Here is a 15,119-nt window from a genome sequence, read left to right as displayed (position 1 = left end):
GCAGGGGATGGGGCAGGGGCTGCCCAGGCATCTCCCCTCACCCAGAGCCAGCGCCGAGCCAGGTGCTTGCAAAGCACCAGCCACCTGCCCGGCTGGGCAGCACCATCACCTGCTCGCAGAGGGCCCCGAGCACCAAAAATGTCCTTAAATACACATTAATGGGCACAAGTGCCTCTTTGAAACTTGCCTTCAGAGCACGAAAATTTCACTACCTCAAAGAACAACATACCTGTGGTCTATGCTCTGTCACTCGCACAATCCTGCCCAAAGAACAACTAATTTGTTCTTGACAATATGTTTTCAGGTGCAAACAGCTTTTTTTTTTTTTTTTTGCCATTTAGGATAGTTTTCTCTTGCTCTTTTGAAGAATTTTGTTTTCACGGTTCTCAGAAACAAATATGCTTATTGCCCCCGATCTGTGAGGATGCAGCGACAGATGTGGGGTTGTGGCCTGGAATTTGCCGTGACAGCCCAGGCGCATTAACTGAGCAAACTGGAATGGATTAAGCAAAAGAGTGAATGAGATTGCAAGGCCAGGTGAAAGCAAGAAAACTAATTAAATGTGAGCTCAAGCTCTCCCCTTTGCCACAATTTCATACACTATCAACTCTTGTTCTCCATAAAAGCAAAATAGGCTTTTCAGGGCTGCCTTGCAAAAAGCAGCTGCCTGTGTTTCGCACAGGGCAGGGACGCGGTGCATTCTGGCAGTTTTCTGCCGCCTGGTGGCCACAGTTCCAAAGCTTCACCCCCATGAGAGTGGGTCCCCAAGCCACCCCCCAGCCCCAAGGAGGGGGACAGGACCGTGTCCCGCGGCCAGTGATGGCAAACGTGCGTGTGCTGCTCCAGAGGTGCCGTGGCTGAAGAGAGCAGAGCAAATCTGATCGCTGCCCATATCTCAGCCAGAGGGGCTTAGAGGAATTAGGGAACTGCAAATGCTTGATAAAAGGATGCTGAAATAACCATAAAGCACTCATTTTGCTGCTGTGCTCCCAAAAGAGCCAAAGTGTGAGTAGCTGTATCGCCGGGTTCCCATTACTAATGCCGATGCTATCGCTGCCTGGCTGCCAGCGCATTCCCGGGGTGCCACAGGACGGCGGCTTGATTGCTGGAGTTCGGTAGTTACCATCCTGGAGGTTTCGGTGATCTGATTATCCCCGAAACCCTGAGAAGCTTATGCGGACGCTATTAATGGTGGCGTTCAGCCCCTGTGCTCTGCTGTGTGACAGGCTTAGGCAGATTGTCAGTGTGCTGGGACTGGCTGATCCTGCCCGGAGCTGCTCCTGCTGCAGGCATCTCGCCTGAGCCCACCAAGAGCTGGGGCTGATCCTGCACCCCCCAGAGCCTCTGCGTGCCCCTGGTCCTGCACCAGCTCTGGGGGTTCCCTGCTTTGGCAAACAAGCCCTCCCTTTAAGGGTCCATGGAAGCAGCTGGCCCTGCTCTGCAGTAAAGCCAGGCCCAGGTGAATAGGCTTGGCTTGAGTGTAAGGCTTCCTTAGAGCAGGGCTGCAGGCTCAGCCTGCTCTGCAGGGAGCTGTGGATGTTTCTCTGAGTCAGGAGATGCTGCTGAGATAGGTGGGGCCCATGGCACTGCCCTGGTAAGGAGAACCTGTGCTCAGGGATGCTTCGTGCTGGCAGAACTACTCCTCCAAACCAGCTGGGGCCACGCAACAAGCTTTCCTTCAAAAAGATGCTGCCTTGATTTATTTGCAGAGTGTAGTTCAATTTTTTATTGTGTTCCATGCCTTGAATGAGGTCCTCTGAAGGGTGAGATGGATGGCGTGGCAGGGATCGCGGCAGCGAGGAGAGGGAACGGCGCGGAGCAATGAACCCCGGCAGATGGTTCATCTCAGCCTTGTCACAGGCTCCATCAGCAGGAGAAACGGGGCAATCGATGGCCGTAATGAGCAGAACCGCCGGCACCGCTTGCGCAGCGTGACGGATGTGCTGGGAGCAGACACTGCCCCCTCTCCTGGGCTTGGGTGAGCAGGATGCCGAGACTGGTGGCTCGTACAGGTCTACGGAGCCGTGTCCTCGCTCAGCACCACGCTGGCTGAGCCAGGGCTGCCCCAGCTGGGCTCACCTTCCCCCTGTCCTGGGGCTCCCATGTTGCAGCCGCCCACCAAAGCTGCTCCTATTGATGAAGGAGCCTGGCAGCCTCTGCTGCAGTCACTTTGATCAGACCAAATCTGCCTTCCCAAAGACAGAGGCTCCTTCCCTTATCTCCCAGCAGCCTGCAGTGCGTGCAGGCAGAGACGTGACGGAGCAGACGAAGGAACAGGCTGATCCCACAGAATTGCCAATTGCTGCCAGGAGGATGAAGGAGAACCCGCAGGTGCTGCCATTCACCGCAACAGGAGAAGCTGGATGCTCTCCCGGGACCTCCGTCCCACGCCGCTTTTCAGCATGTGCCATACGGATTTCACCGTCAGGGAGAAAAACATAGAGGGTTTGACTGTGAACCAAGGATCTGAAAAAAAGCAGGTTGCGTCCGTCAAAACACTCCGGTGTGACGGATTGGAAATGCTTTGGTTTGGTTTCAGATTTTAAAAGATTTTTGCCTTGAATCTTGAAGAGCAGAAAAACCTGAATCAAAACAGTCTTTCACTTTAAAAGTGTCAAAACAGACCAATAGGGCCCAGATAGCCACGTGTCTCCAAACAGGAGATTTGAAACCTGCTCTTTCCTGCAGTTACAATTTCGGCAAATTAAGTTTTTTTCTGATGGGAAAAAAAAAAAGTTTCCCTCAAGAGCATCCTGACAGTTCAACCTATAAGCAAATAAAATAGTAGCAATCTGATCATCGGTGAGTCATCCACGTGGGAGCACAGATAAACACAGCCAGAGCACTTTCGGGCGTTTCTGAGCTGTTCTCCTGCGTAAAGGCTATTTTGTGCCACCTGGTGAGGCAGGAGCAGGAAGGCTTGGGGATGGCTTTCATCCAAATGTTCGTGTTGCAGTCGGAGAAAATAGAAAATAATTTTCCTGTGGTTTGGTGCCCAGCAAGGATGCAGGAGCGGTGCTTGTCCCCAGGTCCTTCTGCTCCACGGGGTGACAGCCTGGGAGTGCAGGGAGCCCCAGGACTCTGGTGCTTGGTCCCACTTGCCGGGAAGATGTGGACATGGTGCTTTCAAGGGCAGCGAGAGCACCCTGCAGCAATCCCATGGCTTGTGCAAATTGGAGGGCTCTTGGAAATAAGCACTGGGGTGCAGGCGGGTGCTCTGGGGTGCAGGGGGGTACATGGGGCTCCATAGTTGCCTGCAGCAGACAGAGCCGTCAGCCTGTCTTCACTGTGGCTGTCCCAAAGAGCAATTAACAGGCAGATAATTCAGAAGCAGAGAGATGCCAAGGCTCTGCTCTGGAGGAGATGGCAGCAGAGGTCAAGGAGCTTCGGGACCTCTCTGCCTCCCATTCCTGATGTCCCTCCGTTTTCATGAACTTCCTAATTCCACAGAGATTCCCGGGGCCCCAGGGAATTTCCGAACTGCTTTAAAATGCTGTTCAATTTGCCATGTGCAGGGTGTTTTTTATGCTCATAGGACTGTGGTCTGAATATTTCATTTTTAAAATTTACATCTGTGTCACTAGCAATGCTCAGATAAGGTTGCCATGGAAACCCCTCATTACGGGTGAGGATGCTGGCAGTGGTGCCCAGCCCAAGGAGCCGTGGCCGAAGGACCGGGCTCCACTCCCCACTGCCTGCGGCTCCTGAGCCCAGTAGCAAACCCACCTTTGTCAGCAGAGACAAACAAGAGGAGAAGCGTTTCACTGGCACCTGCTGCTCTTGGTCAGAGCAGGGCTCGGTGCAACGCTCAAGGACCTGTTGTGTCGGCAGGGAACACCGGGCTGGGACACAGTGCAGCCATCTGTGCCCATGCTTGGTGCCAGCTCTGGGCTGGGACAGCTGGAAAGGTCCCATGGACTGGTCGTGGGCAAGGAGGTTTCTGGTCACAGGTGGGAGCAGCGAGTCCAGCTCTGTGGCAGGGGCTGCTTGCAGGCAGGGCTAGTATTCCGACAATGAAATGCTCTTTCAAAACCCCACTTTGTTGGCGAATCCACACTGCCTGTGCCTCACTTGCTTCGCTCGGGGGCAAGGACACACCACGAATACAGAACTAAACTCACAAACCTCTCCCCACCGTGCTCTGGAGAAGCTCCTAACTGCTTTAATGATCCACAGTGGCCTGACAGATGCCTGGAAATTACACACTTCTCCCAGCTATGAGGAAAATGGATTTTCCTCCCCAGTGCTGCTTCACAGAGCTGGAATCAATGCGACTTTGACTCTCAGGCATTTGTTCTGTCCATGCTGGCTCCGCCTGAGCACCTGCAGCTGCTGTGGCTACGGGGAACCTGCCAATAGATGCTCCCCCTCGCTCCGGGAGCTGCTGCCTGTGGGTCCCCACGATGCCCCAGCCCTGCTGCGCCCACAGCACCAGCATCCCTGGCACGGAGCAGCCCTGGCAGAGGCCCCTGTCCCCAGGGATGCACCCGAAAAGGATGTGACACCCCCAGCCAGGTCGCTGCTTGGCTGCAGCAGCTAAAGAGAAAGGGGAATTAAAGAGGCTCATCCAATTATGGAGGAATCAAGAGATTTGCACCGTGGAAGTGATACAACCTGTTGCCTGCTGACTTGTCCTGGCTGGGTTCTGTCGCCACAGCCTCCCCAGTCGATGGGTGTGATTAATTATCTCCATATCTCTGCAGAGATAGACAAGCTGGTGAGGACCACGGAGCAGGGGACAAAAGCCATTAGACATAGCAGCACTTTGATGCAGATGTTAGTTTGAGTTCACTGCAGTTTTTTATCATTTCCAGTGTAAGAAAGAAACAGTGTCTGCGTTGTTACAGGCAGATAGGCCTGTCTGAAATGAACTAGCAGGGTGGTTTCAAGCAGTAATTCCTTTTTTTGAAAGCTGAGCCTCACTAGCTGCAAATAGAAAGTTTCCTGTAGAGTTTTCTAGTCTTCCTGGTAAATCCGCGGTGCCAAACCTCCGATCTCAGCCAGATGCACCCCAGGCTGGCCACATCCACCACCAAACACAGACACCCTGGGGGGACCTGCCATGGCCCTGCTCCCTCCTGTCCTTGCTGCCATGTCCCCCAGGTGTCCCTGCTCTGGAGGGAGTTCATCGTGAGGATGAAGGAGCAAAAGCAAACCCAACCTGTGGCTCTCCTGGGCTCCGCAGATGGGGTGCTCATTCCTCAGGGTCCGCCCGGGGAGAAGAAATGGAGTATTTTGGCAGCTTTTCAGGGTACAAATTGAAATGGGGGAAGAGAAGCTCCTTCTATCTCAACCAATCATCCAGCCTAGTTGTCTATATCAGGGTATAAAATTAAATGGATTCCTAAGGAGAGAGTATATTTAGATACAAAAAGCCCATTCTAGTCAGCTATCTGAGACTAAAATAATTAATCTCCCATCACTGTTAAGATGCAGCGGAGCAGATCTTGAGAAGCGAGTGCTGCTATTAACTCTTTGGGAGCAGGTCAGCCCTGTGAAACAGCTCATACCTCGCTCTGTGCCGTGATCACGGAATCATAGAATGGTTTGGGTTGGGAGGGACTTTCAAAGCTCATCCAGCCCAACCCCCTGCCATGAACAGGGACATCTTCACCCAGATCAGGTGCAGATGGGGGGCCAGCCTGGGTGTCTCACCAGCCACACCAGAACTGCACAAGCCATCATCCACTGGGTTTAGTTAAAACTCCCAGCATCTGGGGATGGTTGGGAAACAACTACAAGATATACAGCTATAAAACATCTGGCGAGACAAAGTTTAGTCTAATTATAATAGATGACTGTTTCTCTGCCTGGCTATAAATCATTCATGCTCTCACTTCCAGACAGTCACATCCATGGATTAACTGAATATTCAAAACCTCCTTGATGTTGTTCTACCTGTCTGGAGCGTGTTCACAGCTTGGTTTGGTTTGATTTCCACTCCAGAATGGGAAACATAACATGACAATATAATGGTCAAGGTCCAGGTGAGCAGCCCAGCCCTGTGCTCATGCTGCAGCATCACTGCCCTGTGCTCCTGGACGGGGGCAGCCAGAGCATTTGGCTCCTGCCAGAGCCCAGGCACAGCCTCTGCATCGACTGTGAGCCATGGGGCAGAGCTGAGCTGCCTTTTGCCAGATCTGTTTGCCAGTGCTTTATTTTTCTTTCACAAGGTGTAGCAGGAATCCCAGTGTGGGTCTAGTCCAGGCTTCCCAGAGCAGAGCAGATACAGCAGCTCCTCGGGGTCAGGTCACTGCCTCCCCATAGCAGCACAGAGGATGCAGCCAGTTCTGCTGCTGCCTGTGGCTGCTGCCCTCCCCTGGGTTCTGCCAGAGGTACCCCAAAAAGCATGTCTTTTTCCTTTTTTGGAATATCGCAAAAGATGCCCTGGGGCATCTCGGAGTGGAATGTGAAGCCCACCAGGTCCTGGCCATCTTCCTGGGTGCACAGGTGTCTCGGGGCAGTGAGGGTGGCACAGGAGAAGCCTGGTGTGGTGGTACACGGTATTTTCTGCTCTCCCCGCTGAATGAACCAGGCTTTTCCCACCACAGGGATTCCACACCTGGCAATCGCATTGTGCGCTGGGGAGAGGCAGGCAGAGCCAGCAGAGCTGGAGATGCTCAGGACAAGAAAAGTGGGACCAGGCTGGGGTCGCCTTGTACCCCAGGCTCTGCCTTCATCCCCTGCATCCCCTGCATGGCCCGTTTCTCCCTCCCCAGGGACACAGCAGGGTTTCAGCTCTGCCTTGCTCGGTCGGTTTGTCCGGCCAGTCATCGCGGTCAGTGTGTCCCATGGATGGTTGCAGCCTGCATCTCCCTGAAGAGGAGAAATTATTTTCCAGGCAACGCTTTTCTTAGCATTTTCTCCCCTCATGCAGGCTGTGCAGAAACGTGTCCACCCGCTGCCTGCAACTGCATCGTGCCCTTGAAAAGACCCCTGTTGCACTGCTCTGAAATGATGTAGCTCTGGCATCTAATGATTTCTGACAGATTGCGAACAGTCCTGCTGCTAGCAATCAGGAAGGCAGGAGAAGTGTTGGGTTGCTGATGTTTGTGGTTATTACAGTTATTGGGCTCCATCGATTGCGGGGCCGTTCTGTGCCGCGGAGGTTGTTGGTAACTAGGGCAAAGCCCAGCGCTGCCCGTCCCCGCGCCTTGTACACCCTGGAGAAGCGGCGCACGTGGCCGAGGGACAGGATACGCTCTGCTCCCAAACACTGTGTAACAGCCCCGAACACCGCCAGGCAGACGTGATGCAGGTTGTCAGCCAGTCACCTCCTCCCTCACTTAGTATTTTCCCTTCAAAGAAAGTAATAAACTGCACTTCAGCTGCCAGATCCTCATTATGTCAAAACAATTTAGGGTTTGGCAGTACGGCAGCTCCCCGTGGCAGCCAGCACAGCCGCCGCTCAGCTCCGCGCAGCAGCCGCAGCGCCCGGCACGTCCCCGTGCGTCCAGCCTTGCCGTGCTGCAGGATGCACCGGCACACTGTGCTGGTTTGTTTTTCCAGAAATGAGCCTCTTTTTAGATGAGATTTGGCTGAAGAAATATAAAATCCAATTTTTTTTTTTTTTTTAAATTTTTTCTCAGTAAAGCCAGAGTCGTTCTGCTGGGGGCAGAGCAGCAGCTCGGGGCTGGCACAAGCTTCACCACCCTGCCCTGTCCCAGCCCTCTCCGGTTCCATCACTGCACAGCAGCCGGGCTGCTGCTGCTGCTCCTCTCAGTCCTCCCTTTCATTTTTCAGTGACACTCTTTTTTGTGTAATTAATTGTCAGCTGTATCAATCATCAGTGATTTGTGTTTTAAAGATGGCCTGGCAGAACTAATTCCATTTCTGCACTATGTCGTGCTGGATGATGATAACCTACGTATAGCTTTTCCCACAGAGCCTAATGATGAGCCGCTGCACTTTATTTTAATTAATACAGATAGCAAATGTATTTTCATTAGCCATCAGGATGGCAGGAGAGAACCACGGTTCTCCTGCATGGTGAGCAGCAGCAGTGCCTTCGCTCCCGGTGCAGCCCCGAGTCCTGCCTGGTCCCCTGCCTGGCTCCAGCCACCTCCACATCCCTCCGCATCCTTCTGCATCCCTCTGAATCCGTCCACACCCGTGTGCACCCATACTGCACCAGCTGGGCAGGCAGAGGGCAGAGAGTTTCCTACCAGCCCAGGATTGGTGGCGTGACCCATCAGACTCTGGAAAAAGGTAATTCAGGCACACTGCTCAGTGGCAGCAGCCCCGGAGGCTGCGGGGCCAGAGCTCTCTGCGGGGCCTGGCAGCGCGTGTGCTCCAGACAAAGCCTCTCTCGGGGACCCTCCTCCCTCCAGTGTGGGACGACATGCAATTAGAAGGCACGTTTGTAATTTCTGAAATTCAGAACAATTAAGCTGGCTTACTGGTATTTCTGATGAAAGCAGCCCCTTGTTCCTCAGGGAAGTAACAGCCTGCCCTGACCTCTGCTCTATTATTCCATTTGATTGATCTTAATTATATCAGAAAGGATAATGATAGTCTTTGTGGGGGTGCAAGTACATTGGGAACAAAGATGACAGGCTCTTTGTAGAGCGCACACGAGGGCTGCACGGCCGCTGCGCCCAGCTAACGAGCCTGACGAGGTGCTGGGTTCTTTGCTCCCAGTGCCACTGCCCAGCCACCACCAATGCCCAGGAAACCCCCGTGCTCCCCCAAAACAGATGTAAAAGCACATCATAACCAAGAAAAGAGGACTCGGTCCTCTGGTTGGACCATGTCCCTGTCCCTCTGTGCCTCACAGCAGATGCTCACTGGCAGCTGTTCCCTTGTGCCTACCCACCTCAGGGCACCCTGCACTGCCTGGAGGTGCCTCCCCTGCACCCACCTTCTCCCCCATCCCAGGTGAGATGTTCTGTGTCCCCCCGGGAGCTTTGCTGCCCCTCGGCCATGGGCACAGGGATGCTGATGAGGGGTATAGATAAACATCTCCCTGTTAGGGGACTTGCCAATATATCCATCCTCCTCCCCCAAGAATTCCTTAAATAAAAAAAAAAAATCAGAAAGCACAGATATGTGAAAGATTGCCTGTTGTGCTCATTAATCACAGGTGAATTGAGTTAAATGAGAAAGCCCTTAAATGCCAGCACTGAGACTCATTTCCCCAAACAAGCCCTGTCTGGGGGTGGCTGCTTTGGGGAGCAGGGCTGGACCTGGCTGTGCCAGAGCATCAGGCTCTCCTGGGGACAGCTCTTCAGTTTGCAGCTTTTCTGCTCCCATCAGAGCAGCTCTGGCAGCGTGTGACACCACAGCGGCTGGATGGCTCCGGGTTCAGTGGCACTTGATGAGCTTTGATATTTGAATCAGCGTGAGTAGAGAGGGTTTTGTCAGATGTTCCTCATATATTCTTGTAAAACATGCATGTCATATTGCTGGGGCCTGGATGTATTTCCTAGAGATATTATTATTTTTGACACACCCTGCTGACTGTGAAATGTGGTGGGAAAGTACCTGACTCTGTTCTTCCCAGCAGGTAACGAATCGGCAAATTATAAAAAACAGTGTGTTGTCCAGCTTGGGTAAGTTTTTTTTCTACTGCTGCTATTGTTTATGTTCCTACAGGGTAATCATAATTCTTAATGTACTTTTGATAGTAGTGTAGTATGATTAAAATAGGCACATCTGAGGAATAAATCCATTTTTAAGGATTGCCTTTCTGGCACACAATATTAAATGCTCAGAGAAGGACCCTGCGTGGTGCAGCGTAGCCCGGAGCAGTGTTTCTAGAGCAGCAGCTGGAGGTAGGAGCCTGTGGGTCGTGAGAAACTCAACAGCCAAGTTCATGGGAGTGGGAAGAGCAGCAGCAGGTTCAACATAAACTTGTAATGTGAATTTTCCATCAGCGAATGTTCCAGACTGTAGGCAAGAATGGTGCTGAGGGTCTTGGGAAGGAATTTTTCAGAGCTGAATGTCTTTTTCAGAACTGGCTTTGACTCTGGGCTCATAGTCCTGGATCTAAGCAGGCTGTTGCCTTTGCTATTCGTTCAGGCTGCTTGTTTTGATCAAAGATGCAGTGCTCTGTAATTTAAGAAAGACTTTGCTTCTGAGGCCACTTTGCATGTGGAGCAGAAATGTGGAAAAATACAGCCCTTGCCCATGGAAGCCAGCGTAGATAATCTGAGTCACTGGAGGAGATGTTATTTGCCGTGACTCAATTCAATTTGTGCGGTTGGGTGACAATGTACCAACGAGTAATAATGAGTCGCAATTGCCCTGTGCTGCATCCGCCAGCAGAGCTGGGTGGTTGGCACTGTGGAGCATCTCCCCAGCGTGTTTCAGCATGAGCTGCTCCCCCGGCAGTGCCTGCTTGACCAGAGCCACTGCACCCCAGCGTTGCCCTCTTCTCATCGGTGTGCCGGTGGTTCTGCTGTCTTGGTTTTCTCTCTTTAGTTTGCAAGAGCTGGCTCCTCACAGCATGGCTGGCCAATGTGGCGATGCTGGGGCTGCAAACAGGAGATCTTGCTGATTCCTGAGGCTGGAGGATTTTTGGTTTTGGTTTGGCGTTTGGTTTTTTTTTTTTTTTCAGATCCAGGTGTAATGCTTTAGCCTGCAGGAAACTGCTGGGTTGCTGGTGAGCAGAATGAGCTGTTGGTTGTGCTGTAATTTGGCTCCCAGAAGCTCATTGCAGACGGGTCCCAGCCAGGATCTGTGGTGGCTTATGCCCAGGGCTGGGGAGCAGAGTGCTGGGTGACTGCAGTGCAGTTGTCTTTCGCTGCAGAGACTCAGATAAACCCCAGCTAGAGGAATGGAAAATGTTTTTGAATGTAGATGCTGTAAAAGATGTTTTGTAGTGGAAAAACTAAAGATTTGCCTCTGGGGGAGCATGCTGGTCCTCCCGTGTTGCTGTCAGGAGAGCATTAGGCTGCAGCTGTAGTTTTGCTGCACCCTTTCCTCCCACCTTTCCTCACCAATTCCAAGAAAGGCTCAATGCATTCCTGGGTGGGAATGCAGCAGTGTCCTTCACACTCATCTACATAATAAAGAGCCATTTCACCGCTGCCAGGCATGGGCTCCTCTGTGCACCAAAAGCTGAAAAGAAGCTTTTTTTTTTTTTTTTATTAGATGGCTTGAAAAGTTTGCTCTTAATTGAAATTGCCTCACTGATTTCATCTCTGTGTCAGCGCTGAAGCCTTGACAGAGCAGCTCCAGCTCCTCTGAGGCCAGGGCTGCCCGGATCCCCCGTCTCTTCTCCTGGTAGATGCAGATCACAAGCCCAGGAGAAGCAGGAAGGAGGATGCTACACTGACTCGGAGACCAAAACCCATTTTCTCTCACTGTGCAAGCAGCAGTGCCATCGTCCAGCAAGCACCGGGAAGCTCAACTCCCTCAAGGCAGCTGCTGCTGCTGGTCTGGGGACCGCAGCCCATGGAGCATCCCTTGAGCCCTTTCCTATCAATGTGTGAATGTCCCCAGCCAGTTCCAGTTACTGTCCCAAAGCCACCCCCCAACACCATCCAGCCCTGGGGCACCGACAGACCTCTCATGTCCCCCATCACATGCTGGCTCTGGTGCTGCTCTGAGTGGTGGAGGTGTGCAAAGAAACTACATTTAATTGGTTTTTCTAAAAGCATAAATGAGGAAAAAGTGGGTTTTGGGGGAAATTCTGGCACAAAGTCAAATTGAAATATTTCAATGCAGGCTGGGGATGGAGTCTTGGATAAAAATAAAGTGGGAGGCGGCTGCACCTTCCCGATGACATTAGCTCCATTCATCTCCCTGATGACGCTGCAGTCGTTTTGCTAGCAGTGTACAAAGGCATTAGAAGTTACATTTTCCTTCACTATTTCTCAAATATATTTATATTGGGATATATTTGTGGAGGTACGTCGTGTGCCTCGGGCAGAGGATTAATTCCAAACTGTCACCTTGCTTTTTGATGGGTTTGTAAATTCTGTTCTGTTGATTTGTACTCTCAGTAAATTGATAAAATCCTCTTTCCAAAACCTAATGCACCATTTAGAGCTCACCAAGATTTTAGACCTCATTGGCTCGCATATTTATGTAAATATAGTGTCCAACAGCAATTTAAAAACTGCTGCACAAATAATCTGGATGGATGGTAAGGGGCAAGGAGAACTGCGTTGTCTGACGGGCTGTGTGCTCTGGGAAACAGGTTTTCCACATCTCAGGGTGCCGGGTTTGGGGACTACATTTTTTGGTTGGTTTTGTTGGTGTGTGGGGTTTTTTGTGTGTGGCGTTGTGTGGGGTGTGTTTTTACCTGAAATAGCATTTACATCCTCATCAGAAAATGCAAGCCCAGTTCCCACATATCGTCCTGCAGCCCCATGGTTGGGGGAAGAGCTGCCAGGCTGCAGGAGGGCAGCGGAGGGGACGTGAGGAGTGATTCCTCCAGTATTGTCCCCCAGCCACCCATCTACCTGAGATGAAAGCCTCTCGTCCACTAAATGTTGACATGCTCCATTAATCCACCCTAAAATGTCAGATGGAGATTCTCTCTTGAATTTTAAATATTTTCAGCCCTTCTGACTAGCTCTGAAATCACCCCAAACTGACCAGTTTCCAGAAGATTCCCTCACTCCTGCCTGCTCTGCGCAGTTCCCTACAGCAATTCCCTTGTTGATGGGCTGCAGCACATCACCCAAAGTCCCCTGGCAGCCCCAGGGAGCATGTTTGCTGTCCCTTCTCTGGGGTGATCCCTACAGAGCTGCCTCTCCTAGCATGACTCCCACAGGTCCTTGCTTCAGCACATCATGCACAAGTGTATGAGATGGTGAGATGGACACAGATGCGAAAATCCTTTTTGCCAAGTGGATCACACTGCTCTAGGATCAGTCCCACAGATATTCCTTCTGTTGCACTTGAATTTTTGGATGCATTTGCATTTGGCACCAAATTTCCTCTCCAGACTAACGCTTTGCATTTGGAATCGCACCTCCAGAGCTGGGTTTAGTGGCCAGGCTGCTCCCACATTCCCTCCCTGCTGCTCCTGGGAGCTTGGCTTTGAGCTTGGCTTTCAGTTGCATGAGGTTTCTTTGTACCTTCCCACTGCAGCCATCTGTCCCAGGGTACTAATGCCCTTTTCCTTTCTGTGCCCCTTGGGCCTCCCAGAGGGGATTCAAAGCCAAACCCCTCAGCTCTCCAGGGGCTGAACATCTTCTGCTGCAGGTGATGGGATCCTGGGGACAGGAAAGGGAGAAGGATCTGGACAAATCTCTGCTTGTCCATGCACAACGCAGACCTGGGGAATCCAGGCAGAGCTTCCTCACTTTGCATCAGGAAAGCTCTGGGTTCAGCCAGCACACAGATCCCTTTTGGTCAGCTGTTTTTATGGCCTCTCCCCAGGGAAAGAAAAATAAGGAAAAAGGGAAAAGGAAAAAAGCTGGCTAAGTCAGGGCTGTGCGCTCTGCCTGCACCGGGTGTGCTTCAGCCTCAGCTGCACCATGGCCATGGATTTCAGCAAGGGAAAGAAGGAACAGAGGGGAAGCAGCTTCTCAGTACTCTGGGAACACAGACCCACCCAAGCAAGGAGACTCTGTGATGAAAAATGAGCCTTTCTCCAGGTGTTTCCCCGTTTTCCTTCCTCCTCTCCAGTTGCCGGTCGACTCCTCCAGCTGCCCAGCTCCGCGGATCTCCTCTGATTTCTGAAATCCTTACAGATGAAGCCTGAGAGAGAACAGAGCTGAGCGACAAGGGGCTTGCTGCAAGTATCAGAAGTTCATTTATTCCCCTTTTTTTATCTTCCTGGAGTGCAGCTGCTGCAGCAATCTCTGTGGGCATGGCAGCGGGCAAGCAGCCTGCCCTGCCTGAGCAGCTCAGATTTCTCCGGGGCAGCAGCTGAAAGCCTGGGCTCAGGCTTGGGCGCAGGGCAAGCATCCTGTCTGGGGATTTCCTCTCCCACTGGGGCAGGGCTGCAGCAAGTGGATCTTCACCAGAGGATGCAGATCAGAGCGGACCAGCCCCACGGGGCTGTGCGAGAACATCTGTAACAACTGGTCTGTTAACAAGCTGTGAAACAAGACAGACAGGCAGCTGGCAGCCTGTTCCCTGAAATGAAGGACACCTTTCCTCAGTAGAAAAGTGCTGCTTTCTGCAAAGCATTTCTCTTTATTTCATCTAGGCTCATGCAGATAGAGTCACCCAGATGCTGAGCTGGACTCGGGACTGCAGAGCAGCTGAGGCACTCAGATCACACAGGTCCCCTCCATGCGTCCCATCTAGCATCGCTCACGTGCAGGTCAGCATGAAAAATGATCTTGTGAAGCAGGTCCTTTTGGGAAGGGCTCAGGAATCCCATGGAAGACAGTTAATGAGCATCAGAGTGATTCCAGCCCCTCCTTATGCCACTGCAGCCCCCCAGAGCCCTCCTGTCTCTGGGCTTTGCTCTCTGTCTCCAAGGCAGCAGTGTGTGGCACAGACCTGTGCCCAGGGACATTGGTCCTGGCCCAGCACAGCCAACACAAGGACTTTGAAGAGCTTTTTTCTTTGCAGCTCTGCCACCCCTGGCAGACCTAACCCCCCTTGGGACACACACATGCCCTGAGGCTGTGCCTGGAGGGGTGGCAGGTCCATGTCCCCACTGCCATGGGTGCTGGCACCAGCTGCCCCCTGGGGTTTATGCTCCCGAGTTGTGCTCTGCTGGAAACACACTTTTGTCCCTGCATGCGGCTCCCCTAAGGAAGGAGAACGGCTGGGTGTTGTCCCATGCGCTGTGTTCCGTACCAGCATTGTCCATCCTGGTGCCAGCTCTGCTGAAGCTCTAAGGGGAGGGGGCCATGTGCCTGTTGCCACCTTGCCCATCTGGCAGGTGACCCCCAGCTCCCGGCCAGAGCTGCTGGGACCCTTGGACCAAAGCAGGGATGCATTCGTGCCTCACCCAGCACCCTGTGCCTGGCAAGTCAAGCGGTTAAATACGCAGAGCTCCCTCAGCCCTGCGTTTAGCAATTTCATAGCCCTGACAGGAGTGTAAATCCATCCTGATGGACTGGAAAATTGGAAAGCCAGTGCTCATGCTGTATTTTCTATAGACATCTATCTGAACTCCCGAAAGATACATTTATTGGCAGGCTCCAGTTCCAGCCGTGTAACTGCATGTTATGCTAATTAAAATATAGCCTGTGTTTTGTAAC

This window comes from Caloenas nicobarica, chromosome 16 (assembly GCF_036013445.1).
Source record: "Caloenas nicobarica isolate bCalNic1 chromosome 16, bCalNic1.hap1, whole genome shotgun sequence".
NCBI lineage: Eukaryota > Metazoa > Chordata > Aves > Columbiformes > Columbidae > Caloenas > Caloenas nicobarica.
Note: the sequence above shows the minus strand (reverse complement) of the source record.